Genomic DNA, 12,987 nt, shown 5'->3' with positions numbered 1-12,987 from the left:
ACCATAAAACATCCCTACAATGCTGAAGCCATTCCTTTCACACTCATCAGCATTACGGGGAGTACCATTATGTCTCACCAATCACTGCAACTCACTAAGCCACTTCCAAAGGTGCACACAAATCTGTCCAACAACAAAAGTGTTGAAAATAAAGGTTTCAACGTATGACAGCACATTAACAGAAACTTTACATGAACATTGGATAAAACACCCAAGTGGCTATCCTTCTGTCTTGTTAGTTGGTATGATTGCACTAGGATGACGGTGAGTGTGAGGTTTAGCTAGTGAGATGGGGATGTGATAATGTAGATAGAGAGGGATGGGCAGAGGTGCAATGTATGTTGGTGTGAGTAAGGATGTGCAGGAGTAGGGTAGGGAAGTCAGAGTGATGGGGATGTGATGAGAGGCACCGCAAGATGCCAGTTCGTTAGATATATTCAAGAAGGAGTTAGATATGGCCCTTATGGCTAAAGGGATCAAGGGATATGGAGAGAAAGCGGGAAAGAGGTACTGAGGTGAATGATCAGCCACGATCTTATTAAATGCTGGCGCAGACTCGAAGGGCCGAATGGCCTACTCCTGCATCTATTTTCTATGTTTCTATGTTTCTATGAGGTTGAGTGTGGCTTTGTACTAACGTTTCGTGATCTACTGAGATCATTGAAAGCTTTGCGCCACTGCAGCCAGGTCCTCTTGACCAAATCCCTGCTTGTGTCCTGGGGAGGTATCTTCCGCCCATCGGAATTGAAGAGGACCTTCCTGCGTGCTGTGCCTCCCTCTATAAGCATCTAGAGATAGTCATGGGAGAGCCTGGGTGCAGCTGTGCACCTCTGTGCAGTGCTTGTCAGTATTTGCAGCATCTCAATGCTGTAGAACACTGACAGCACGCACAAATGTTAAATTAAAGTTGGCCATGGTCCTTTTAAGGAAACCGGCTGATGACTTGTCATGAATGATGTCACCAGACCTGCTTCCTCTAATTGGACCGGGAAACGCGTTGGGCCGGCTTAACAAGCCTTATCAACAGAAAATCATTTCCAGAGCGGGTTGGAGCCAGCACCAACATCGCCCACCCTGGACCCGCTGAGGTGAGAAAAACCTCAGCGGTAGTTTCTATCAAATTAGCGATCACTAACAAGCGGACACAGAAGGATGTGGAGTTAGAAGAAGATGGAGGGATGTAAATGGTGAGGGATCCAAGAAACTGCAATAAAATAAACTTGACGAAAAAGCAGACAAAAAATATAATGTTATACTTAATCATAATTATTTGTAACTCATTTGAAAAAGCGTAGAAAGTGAGATTCTCACTCTAACCATGATGCTACCTGACCACTCACTGCAATAGTATTTAATTAGAAAGGGCATTTATATAATGTCCTTACACGCTTCTTTCATTCCTAACACAATGGATTTGGTACTTATGAAATTTGGTGGAAAACTGGCAGTAATGCACACTTCAAGGGGAACATCAATGGTTATCGAGCCTGTGTGGATCAAACACACAAAGATTATTCTTTCATTTTATTTTTTGTATAGTTGCAGTCTAACCACGATGCATTTCACAGCTAGTTCCTGGGACAATTAGGGACCTCAAACCAGTTTTTTGTAATAAGATTTCCAATTCCATGCCTACAATCTTTGTTGCGAAAAGAAAATCATGTCAGACAGATATAGGATTGAACAATCCTCTGTGCAGTCAGCTACAGGACTCATCACCATAGTAACAGTATGAAGACCAGTTTGATTGTTCATCTGCTTCAAATTCTAATACAGTCATTACAGCTTTCACGGTCAAAGTATAGTCAGGCAGCAGAACATTGAATCCATAGGTAGATTTATCATTGATCACAGCCGTTCATTATTTACATAACATAAGAAATAAATTAATTTTGATATGACATGCAAAAATAAAATGATTTCTGAAATGACATTACTATGCAAGACATAAAATAGAAATAGGCTTTAACATTATAAATATTATAAAAGCAGGGATTCTGTTTTTAGGAGTCACAAGCTTTAAAGCTCATCGTTCTTTTTCTTGGATGTTAAAGTATATAGTGAACTAAGGCACTGCTAACCATTGGGATAAGCTGCTCCATGCTGAGCTTATCAAAAGACTGTGCCTTGGAACACTTACTTTAGCTATAGCAAGTGTTATTAAGGAAATGGCCTTGCACGATGCAGCGCAGAAGCTTTGGTTATTTCCACCAAGGTGACCCAATTTTCTTGCCTTAGTCTTAATAAATTTCAAATAGCTTTTTTCTAAATGAGATGCACTGTTGATAGGGAAGAGTGGAGAATTGTAGAGTGTGGCTGTCATGAAGGGTTTTTAGCAAAATAAGGTAGCTTATGTGCTAGATTTTCCACTTTTGTGCTTATCGCACAAAAGTGGGTATTATTTCCGGCGTGGGTGGCAAAAAAGTGTTTTCAGCTCGCTGGCTTCTTGCCCATTCTCAAAGCACCTAGTCTTCATTTTTTTAAATGGGCGTTACCGCGAGTGATATGAAATGGGCTGTAGCGTTAAATCTCGCTGACATTCTGCCGTAAAGTGTGGCCGTCCTTAGCAATGGCATGGCAACGCTCGATTCCCGCGATTCAGGTGGTCAAGGGTCATCATGACATGTGCAGAAGAGGAGACAGAGAGAGAGGGAGCTCAGAGGGACTGAAGGTGAGTCTGGGTGTGGTGTGGCTGCTTTGGGAGGAAGGAGGGAAACTTTAGAGCTTCACAGCAAGTAGGGAAACAAAAATTAGCTGTTACCAGCCACATATTTGCCCAAATTTGGCTTATAATGGAGGGAGAGGAGGAGGCATCACAGCATGCTGGGAGACTGACACTGGAGAGAGCAGTGAAGTGGGAGAGGAGCACATTGGAGGGCACAAAAGAGCCAGGAGGATCTCGGACGAGGCAAAAGCCTCCCTCCTGCAGGAGGTCGAGTTACGCTGGGGTGATGATTTGACACGGGGAGGGCGTGGGAAGCCAACCCCTAAGACCTACTAGAAGATATGGACCGAGATAGCAGAGGTGGTCTTGTCTGTTATGTATGTAACTATGTAATACTTGCCACCAGAGGGCGTGACTGTTGGAGCTTAATGGTCACCTGCACACACATGCAGGGACAGTATAAAAGGTTGACTGCCATGTTGTTTAGGCACTCTGAAGTTGTAATAAAGAAGACTAAGGTCAAACTAAGTTCAGCTCACAGTACTCAGCCTCGTGGAGTTCTTCTATACACAACAATTGGCGACAAGTAAAAGAATACGAAACTTCACGCAACCATGGCTGCCATTGGAATATTAGAGAGATTCATAGAGGGTGATGATTGGGAAGCCTTCGTCGAGCGTCTCGACAAGTACTTCGTGGCCAACGAGTTGGAAGGAGACACTAACGCGGCCAAGCGCAGGGCTGTTATCCTCACCGTTTGTGGGCCTAAAATATACGGCCGCATCAAGAAACTGCTCGCACCGACAAAACCAATGGAGAAGGAATATACAGAGTTGTGCATGCTGGTTCGGGACCATCTCAAGCCGAAGGAGAGCATCCTCATGGCCAGATATCGTTTTTACACACATCATCATTCCGGGGGCCAGGACGTGGCGGATTATGTCGCCGACCTGAGACGCCTCGCGGGACCTTGCGACTTTGGAGCTGCGGTACTTTTTTGTGCTGGGCATCAGCCACGAGGTCATTCTTCGAAAGCTGCTGGCTGCCGAAACCCCAGACCCAGGCATGCATGGCCACGGACGATAACACCAAACAGGTATCTTCTCAATATCTAGGCTCACCGGCAAGTACTGTGTATAAAATGACATCGCTAGCAGGCCGAACTGCATATGGCAGGGTGTATATGTCTGTGGCTGCAAGACCTGTGACAACTCAGAGTATGCCATCGGGGGTGAATGTGAATGCATTAGCACCGTGTTGGCGCTGTGGGGGTAATCATCGGGCCCATCAATGTCGATTCAAGCACTACGTGTGCAAAGGCTGAGCAACAATGGGGCACCTCCAGCGAATGTGCAAACATGCTGCAACACACCACATGGCAGAGGATGATTGATCCAGCGTGGATCACGCAGCACAGGCAACTCAACCCGAGGAAGAAGTGAATGGGGTACATACCTTCACCACAAAGAACCCTCCTATAATGCTGAAAATCAAATTAAATGGAGTTCCAGTATCCACGGAATTGGACACGGGTGCGAGTCAGTCAATAATGAGCCAGGAGGCTTTCGAGAACCTGTGGGGCAATAAGGCACAAAGGCCCAAACTGAGCCCGATTAATGCAAAGCTGCATACCTACACCAAAGAGCTCAGTGTAATTAGTGGGAAAGCGGGTTGTGTAGAGGACACAGAGAGGCTGCAAGGAGATTTGGATAGGTTAAGCGAATGGGCTAAGGTTTGGCAGATGGAATACAATGTCGGAAAGTGTGAGGTTATCCACCTTGGGAAAAAAAACAGTAAAAGGGAATATTATTTGAATGGGGAGAAATTACAACATGCTGAGGTGCAGAGGGACCTGGGGGTCCTTGTGCATGAATCCCAAAAAGTTAGTTTGCAGGTGCAGCAGGTAATCAGGAAGGCGAATGGAATGTTGGCCTTCATTGCGAGAGGGATGGAGTACAAAAGCAGGGAGGTCCTGCTGCAACTGTACAGGGTATTGGTGAGGCCGCACCTGGAGTACTGCATGCAGTTTTGGTCACCTTATTTAAGGAAGGATATACTGGCTTTGGAGGGGGTACAGAGACGATTCACTAGGCTGATTCCAGAGATGAGGGGGTTACCTTATGATGATAGATTGAGTAGACTAGGTCTTTACTCGTTGGAGTTCAGAAGGATGAGGGGTGATCTTATAGAAACATTTAAAATAATGAAAGGGATAGACAAGATAGAGGCGGAGAGGTTGTTTCCACTGGTCGGGGAGACTAGAACGAGGGGGCACAGCCTCAAAATACGAGGGAGCCAATTTAAAACCGAGTTGAGAAGGAATTTCTTCTCCCAGAGGGTTGTGAATCTGTGGAATTCTCTGCCCAAGGAAGCAGTTGAGGCTAGCTCATTGAATGTGTTCAAGTCACAGATAGATAGATTTTTAATCAATAAGGGAATTAAGGGTTACGGGGAGCGGGCGGGTAAGTGGAGCTGAGTCCACGGCCAGATCAGCCATGATCTTATTGAATGGCGGAGCAGGCTCGAGGGGCTAGATGGCCTACTCCTGTTCCTAATTCTTATGTTCTTATGTTCTTATGTTAAACCAGTCATTGGCAGTGTGGCAGTGACGGTATCATATGATGGAGCTGTGCATGACCTGTCATTGTGGATTGTTCCAGGCAATGGCCCAACGCTGTTCGGCAGAAGCTGGCTGGAAAAGATTTGATGGAATTGGAACGACATCAAAGCACTATCTTCAGTGGATGACGCCTCATGTGCTCAAGTGCTGAGCAAGTTTCTCTCGCTATTCGAACCAGGTATCGGCAACTTCACAGGCACCAAGGTACAGATCCATCTAGTCCCCAATGCACGGCCCGTCCATCACAAGGCTCGGGCGGCTCCATACATGATGAGGGAGAAAGTCGAGATCGAACTGGACAGACTCCAATGCGAAGGAATCATATCACCAGTTGAGTTCAACGAGTGAGCCAGTCCAGTGTTGAAAAGCGATGACATGGTCAGAATCTGGGAAAATACAAGGTAATGATTAACCAAGTCTCACTACAGGACCAGTACCCGTTGCCCAAGGCAGATGACCTGTTCACAACGTTAGCGGGGGGAATTCGTTCACCAAGTTGGACCTAACCTCCACCTACATGACACAGGAGCTGGCTGAATCTTCAAAAAGACTGACGTGCATTAACACACACAAAAGGCTGTTTATATACCGCAGGTGCCCTTTCGTGATTCGCTTGGCTGCAGCCATTTTTCAGGGAAACATGGAGAGTTTGCTGAAATCTGTTCTGTGCATCGTTGTGTTTCAAGACGACATCCTGATCACTGGTCGTGATACCATCGAACACCTACACAACCTGGAGGAGGTTCTAAGTCACCTAGACAGAGTGGGACTCAGGCTGAAACGCTCCAAGTGTGTTTTCCTGCCACAAGAAGTTGAATTTTTGGGGAGAAAGATTGCAGCAGATGGCATCAGGCCCACGGACTCAAAGATAGAGGCCATCAAGAATGAACCCAGACCTCAGAAGGTGACAGAGCTGCGTTTGTTCCTGGGATTCCTCAACTATTTGGTAACTTTCTACCCAGGTTGAGCACGCTGTTAGAGCCTTTGCACATGTCACTATATAAGCGTGACAACTGGGTTTGCGGCAAATCTCAAGACACAGCCTTTGAGAAGGCCAGGAACCTGCTATGTTCAAATAAGTTACTTGTACACGATGACTCATGTAAACGTTTAGTGCTAGCTTTTGATGCCTCATCATACGGGGTCGACTGTGTGTTACAGTAAGCCAATGTATCGGGCAACCTTCAACCGGTTGCGTACACGTCTAGAAGTCTGTCGAAGGCTGAGAGAGCCTATAGTATGGTCGAGAAAGAGGCATTAGCATGTGTATATGGGGTTAATAAATGTGTACCAATACCTATTCGGACTTCGGTTTGAGCTTGAAACTGACCACAAGCCGCTCATTTTGCTGTTTTCAGAGAGCAAAGGTATAAACACCAATGCTTCGTCCCACATCCAAAGATGGGCACTAACATTGTCCGTTTATGACTATGTTATCCGCCACAGACCAGACACTGAAAACTGTGCTGATGCTTTCAGCCGGCTACCATTACCCACCAATGGGGTTGAAATGGTGCAGCCCGCAGACTTGCTACTGGTCATGGATGCTTTTGAGACCGAGGGGTCACCCGTCATGGCTTGCCAGATCAGGACCTGGACCAGCCAGGATCCTGTGCAATCATTAGTAAAGAGTTGCATCCTAAATGAGAACTGGTCGGCAGTTCCCAGGGAAATGCAAGATGAAATTAAGCCATTTCAGTGATGCAAAGATGAGATGTCCATCCAGTTGGATTGTCTCTTATGGGGTAATCGCGTGGTTTTGCCAAAAAAAGGCAGGGAAATGTTTATACGCGACCTACACAATACCCACCCAGGCATTGTCATGATGAAGGCAATTGCCAGGTCGTATGTTTGGTAGCCCAGCATTGGCTCGGACTTGGAGTCATGCGTGCATCAGTGCAATACTTGCTCGCAACTGAGCAATGCACCAAGGGAGGCTCCTCTGAGTCTGTGGTCATGGCCCTCCAAACCATGGTCCAGGATTGACGTAGATTTTTCCAGCCCCTTTCTAGGAAAGATGTTTTTAGTAGTAGTGGACGCTTAGTCCAAATGGATTGAATGCATAATCATGTCATCCAAAATGTCCACAGCCACCATTGAAAGCCTGCATCTAACAATCAAGCAGAGCGGGCAGTCCAAACAATCAAGCAAAGCATGAAATGTGTGATGGATGGCTCCCTGCAGACTCACTTGTCTCGCATTCTGTTCAGTTACCGGACGCGACCCCACTCGCTTAATGGGGCTCCCCTAGCAGAATTATTAATGAAGAGAGCCCTCAAAACCAGGCTCTCCCTAGTCTACCCAGATCTTAATGATCACATGGAAACCCGGCGACACCGGCTGAACATGTACTACAATCGCGTGGCTGTTTCACGTGACATTGATGTTAACCACCCTGTGTTTGTCCTGAATTACAGTCATGGTCCCAAGTGGGTTGCTGGTACTGTTTTGGCCAAGGAAGGGAATAGGGTGTTTATAATCAAACTATTAAATGGCCAAACATGCAGAAAGCATTTAGAGCAGACCAAATTGCGATTTACTGACAACTAGGAACGATTTGAAGAGGACATCACCATCAACGATCCACCAACACACACCCAACCAGCAATCGACCTCGCTGTCAATCACGAGCATGAACCCACCGTTCCTGACAGTCCGGTCAGACCAGCCGCGGTGCAGTGCAACAATGGTCCGACCAACTCACACATGCCAGGGTTTGAACTTAGACGATCAACCAGGGAGCAAAGGGCTCCGGATCGCCTCAAATTGTAAATAACTTGTACCAAAGACTTTGGGGGAGTGATGTTATGTATGTAACTATGTAATAGTTGCCACCAGAGGGCGCGACTGTTGGAGTACGAATGGTCACCTGCACACATGTGCAGGGCCAGTATAAAAGGTTGGCTGCCATATTGTTTAGGCACTCTGGAGTTGTAATAAAGAAGACTAAGGTCACAATAAGTTTAGCTGACAGTACTCAGCCTCATGGAGTTCTTCTATACACAACATTGTCGGCGACCAATGACGTTCGTGAGGGCAACCAATGCCGCAAACGATGAAACGACCTTGCGGGATCTGCAAGAGTAAGTATTACATTGATTTACATGTACTTATGTATTTATATAATTTGATTTGTAGCAGTCATGAGTGACTATCAGCAGCTGTGAAGTCTTTCACTTTTACCGGGAATGCTTTACTCAAAGCCTGCAATCACGGTGCACGCCTTTAGGTAAAGAATGATAATTTTCATAATAATCATGATTACATCTGTCAGTTATGTGTTGTATCAGTGTCTGTGACAGCACCTAGCAATGATATCACGCAACGATCTCATGCCATGTCGTGCTGTCACCTTTTACAGAAGAAGCTATCGACGATGAGGTCTGTGCAGAGGTGAACGGGTGTGGGGCCATCAGTCCCCAGCGACATCACTGAGACAGAGGAGCAGGTGCTCGCACTCATGGGGAAGCACACCCAGACAGCCACAGCATCTGCAGACCCTGAAGTGATGCCACGTGAGTAAAGTGTACACCATTGTGTAATGTAAAGTCAATGGATGACACACCCACTCATATTCGAACAATCATATATGATAGATGAATTCTAAAATTGTCATAGAAATAATGCTGGTCTAATGAAAATTATTGCAATGCAAATGTGTTGATGGTCATGAAATGTGATATCTGTGATGATTTTGAGATAGGTGGTGCTTTTGTCGTGCATATGCTGTGTGAAGCGCTAGACTCACCTTGTGACTCTAGCACCCCCTTCTCCTCTAATAACCTCATTTATGTTTTGCAGCTCAGCTAGCAGCGCTGCCCCAGGCAAGACCACAGAGGCCAGAAGGTGGGGGAGCGGGGCCCGACTCTCTGGCTGATCCTACATCTGCTGCTGAGGAGCTCTGATTCTCGCCCATCAATCCACTGGGTCTGTTCTCCACGGATGAGAGCGCGGATTTCGAGGAACTTGCATTGCCACGCTCCAGAAGCCATTCCACCCCAAGGCCATCTCGTGGTCCTCCGGTCATTCCCGCCTCCACTCTGGAGGTACCGGCCTCAAGCATCTCTCAACAGGGCACCCCATTTGTCCCCAGGAATGCGCCAACCCCGTGAAGGCCTCGTGGAGCGGAAAGGTGGTACAGTTGTCCAGGAGGACTGTAGACATTAGTGACCAGCTCATCGAAGCATTGGGGGGCATATCCCGACAGCTGGCCACCATGACTGAGTACATTCCATGGATGGTGGAGACCCTGGATGTGATAGCCAGGAACACTGCTGGCACAGGCCTCCCAGTGGTCCCAGAGCATGGCACTCCACCCCTAGGTTCCGCATCACCAATGCAAATGACAGATGAGAGCAAGGACCAAGATCTTGTTTCTGCATCAGAGAATGTTGCCCCATGGGCACCCCCCGCTCCTGTACCCGTGCAACGACCGCATCTGCTTTCATCCCCCGCAATGAGGCATCGCCTGAGGAGCTCCTTGGCCAGGCGCCGTGGAGTGAGGAGGGGAAGGGGTAGAGGTGGTGAGAAGAAGGGGAGGGGGGAAGGAAAGTGAGGTGCATGTCCGCAGGTGATGGCTGTGTTATATCACCATCTGGGCGTATGCAATTTGTTGTAAGGTATGGGGGCGAGGGACCACCATCCTGCTTTTCATTTGTATTCTGTGATTCTGTGTTGCTGGACATGTTGAATATGTGATTGATGTCAATGGTGGAAAAAGTGGGGTGTGGGCGGGGGTTGGGTGTTATTGCCTGTGATACTTATGATTTCAGACCAATGTTGGGATAACATTTTTTTAATTGAACATAAACTTGTTGCGCATTGTCTCAGATAGCTACACCATTACACACTGGTGATTCCTTACCATGAAAGGGTTAAATACAACTAAACTTCAATCAACGTAAACTTTAACTGGCACCAAGATGATGGGCACCATTGATGTCTGAGCTGCACACACATACAGTTGTCACTCACATCAACGTTCTGTCAGGCAAATCGTTCAGCTATCAGTTCCTCAGGTAAGAGTCTTGCAGCTATGTAACCTTAAAGGGTTGATGGTGGATAGGCAATGGCAGACAGTTAAATATTACATGGATGAACTACAACAATTGTACATCCCTGTGTGGCGTAAGAATAAAAAAGGGAAGGTGGCTCAACTGTGGCTAACAAGGGAAATTAGGGAGAGTGTTAAATCCAAGGAAGAGGCATATAAATTGGCTAGAAAAAGCAGTAAGCCTGAGGATTGGAAGAAATTTAGAATTCAGCAGAGAAGGACTAAAGGTTTAATTAGGAGGGGGAAAATAGAGTATGAAAGTAAGTTTGCAGGGGACATAAAAACTGACTGCAAAAGCTTCTATAGATATGTGAAGAGAAAAAGATAAGTGAAGACTAATGTAGGTCCCTTGCAGTCAGAATCAGGTGAATTCATAATGGGGAACAAGGAAATAGCAGACCAATTGAACAAGTACTTTGTTTCTGTCTTCACTAAGGAAGACACGAATAACCTTCCGAAAATATTAGGGGACCGAGGGTCTCGCGAGAAGGGGGAACTGACCGAAATCCTTATTTGTCAGGAAATGGTATTAGGGAAATTGAAGGGACTGAAGGCCGATAAATCTCCAGGGCCTGATAGTGTGCAACCCAGAGTACTTAAGGAAGTGGCCCTAGAAATAGTAGATGCATTGGTGCTCATTTTCCAACATTCCATGGACTCTGGTTCAATTCCTATGGATTGGAAGATAGCTAATGTAACCCCACTTTTTAAAAAAGGAGGGAGAGAGAAAACAGGGAATTATAGATCGGTTAGCCTGACATCGGTGGTGGGGAAAATGCTGGAATCAATTATTAAAGATGTAATAGCAGCGCATTTGGAAAGCAATGACAGGATCAGACCAAGTCAGCATGGATTTATGAAAGGTAAATCATGCTTGACAAATCTTCTAGAGTTTTGTGAGGATGTAACTAGTAGAGTGGACAGGGAGAACCAGTGGATGTGGTGTATTTGGACTTTCAAAGGGCTTTTGAAAAGGTCCCACACAGGAGATTAATGTGCAAAATTAAAGCACATGGTATTGGGGTTAATGTATTGACGTGGATAGAGAACTGGTTAGCAGACAGGAAGCAAAAAGTGGGAATAAACGGGTCCTTTTCAGAATGGCAGGCAGTGACCAGTGGGGTGCTGCAGGGTTCAGTGCTGGGACCCCAGCTATTTACAATATCCATTAATGATTTAGACGAAGGAATTGAATGTAATATCTCCAAGTTTGCAGATGACACGAAGCTGGGTGGCAGTGCAAGCTGCGAGGAGGACACTAGGAACTGCAGGGTGACTTGGACAGGTTAGGTGAATGGGCAAATGATTGGCAGATGCAGTATAATGTGGATAAGTGTGAGGTTATCCACTTCGGTGGCAAAAACAGGAAGGCAGAATATTATCTGAATGGTGACAGATTAGTAAAAGGGGAGGTGCAACGAGACCTGGGTGTCATGGTACATCAGTCATTGAAAGTAGGCATGCAGGTACAGCAGGCAGTAAAGAAAGCAAATGGCATGCTGGCCTTCATAGCGAGGGGATTTGAGTATAGGAGCACGGAGGTCTTCCTGCAGTTGTACAGGGCCTTAGTGAGACCACACCTTGAGTATTGTGTGCAATTTTGGTCTCCTAATCTGAGGAAGGACATTCTTGCTATTGAGGGAGTGCAGCAAAAGTTCACTCGACTGATTCCTGGGATGGCAGGACTGACATATGAAGAAAGATTGGATCGACTAGGCTTATATTCACTGGAATTTAGAAGAATGAGAGGAGATGTCATAGAAACATATAAAATTCTGATGGCATTGGACAGGTTAGATGCAGGAAGAATGTTCCTGATGTTGGGGATGTCCAGAACCAGGGGTCACAGTCTAAGGATAAGGGTTAAGCCATTTAGGACCGAGATGAGGAGAAACTTCTTCACTCAGAGAATTGTGAACCTCTGGACTTCTCTACCACAGAGAGTTGTTGAGGTCAGTTTGTTAGATATATTCAAAGGGGAGTTAGATGTGCCCCTTATGGCTAAAGGGATCAAGGGGTATGGAGAGAAAGCAGGAATGGGGTACTGAAGTTGCATGATCAGCCATGATCATATTGAATGATGATGCAGGCTCAAAGGGCAAATGACCTACTCCTACACCTATTTTCTATGTTTCTATGTTTCTATCCACCATGCGCCCTTTCCTGCGGTCTAGAGGGGGTCGTGTACATGGTTGCATAGCCAGCCTGATTGTCTGGCCCTAGGTCAGCATCCAGCTCCTCGTCGTCCTCTTCCTCTCTCTCCTGAGGTGGGGCATCAGTGCCTTCTGGCAATTCTTGACCCCTCCTGATAGTCATGTTGTGCAGCATCGAGCACAATTTACCTACTTGCTCAGGGTTGTATTGTAGCACTCCCCGAGTGTCCAGACATCTGAAGCGTTGCTTAAGCACAGTTATTGTTTTCTGGACCACATTGCGTGTGTCTCTGTGGCTCCGATTGTATTGCTTCTCGGCCTCGGTGTGGGTGTAATGCAGGGAGGTCATCAGCCAGATGGCTAGGCCACATCGGTCATCACCAAGCATTCAGCATTGTCCTTGTGGCTGACTCTTAAAGATGTCAGAGACAGCGCTCTCACGCAGGATGTGAGCCTCATCGAAGTTGCCCGGACATTTGGCATTCACTGCCAATAT

This window comes from Pristiophorus japonicus, chromosome 1, assembly GCF_044704955.1.
Source record: "Pristiophorus japonicus isolate sPriJap1 chromosome 1, sPriJap1.hap1, whole genome shotgun sequence".
In the NCBI taxonomy this organism is placed as follows: Eukaryota; Metazoa; Chordata; class Chondrichthyes; family Pristiophoridae; genus Pristiophorus; species Pristiophorus japonicus.
This window is presented reverse-complemented; position numbering follows the sequence as displayed.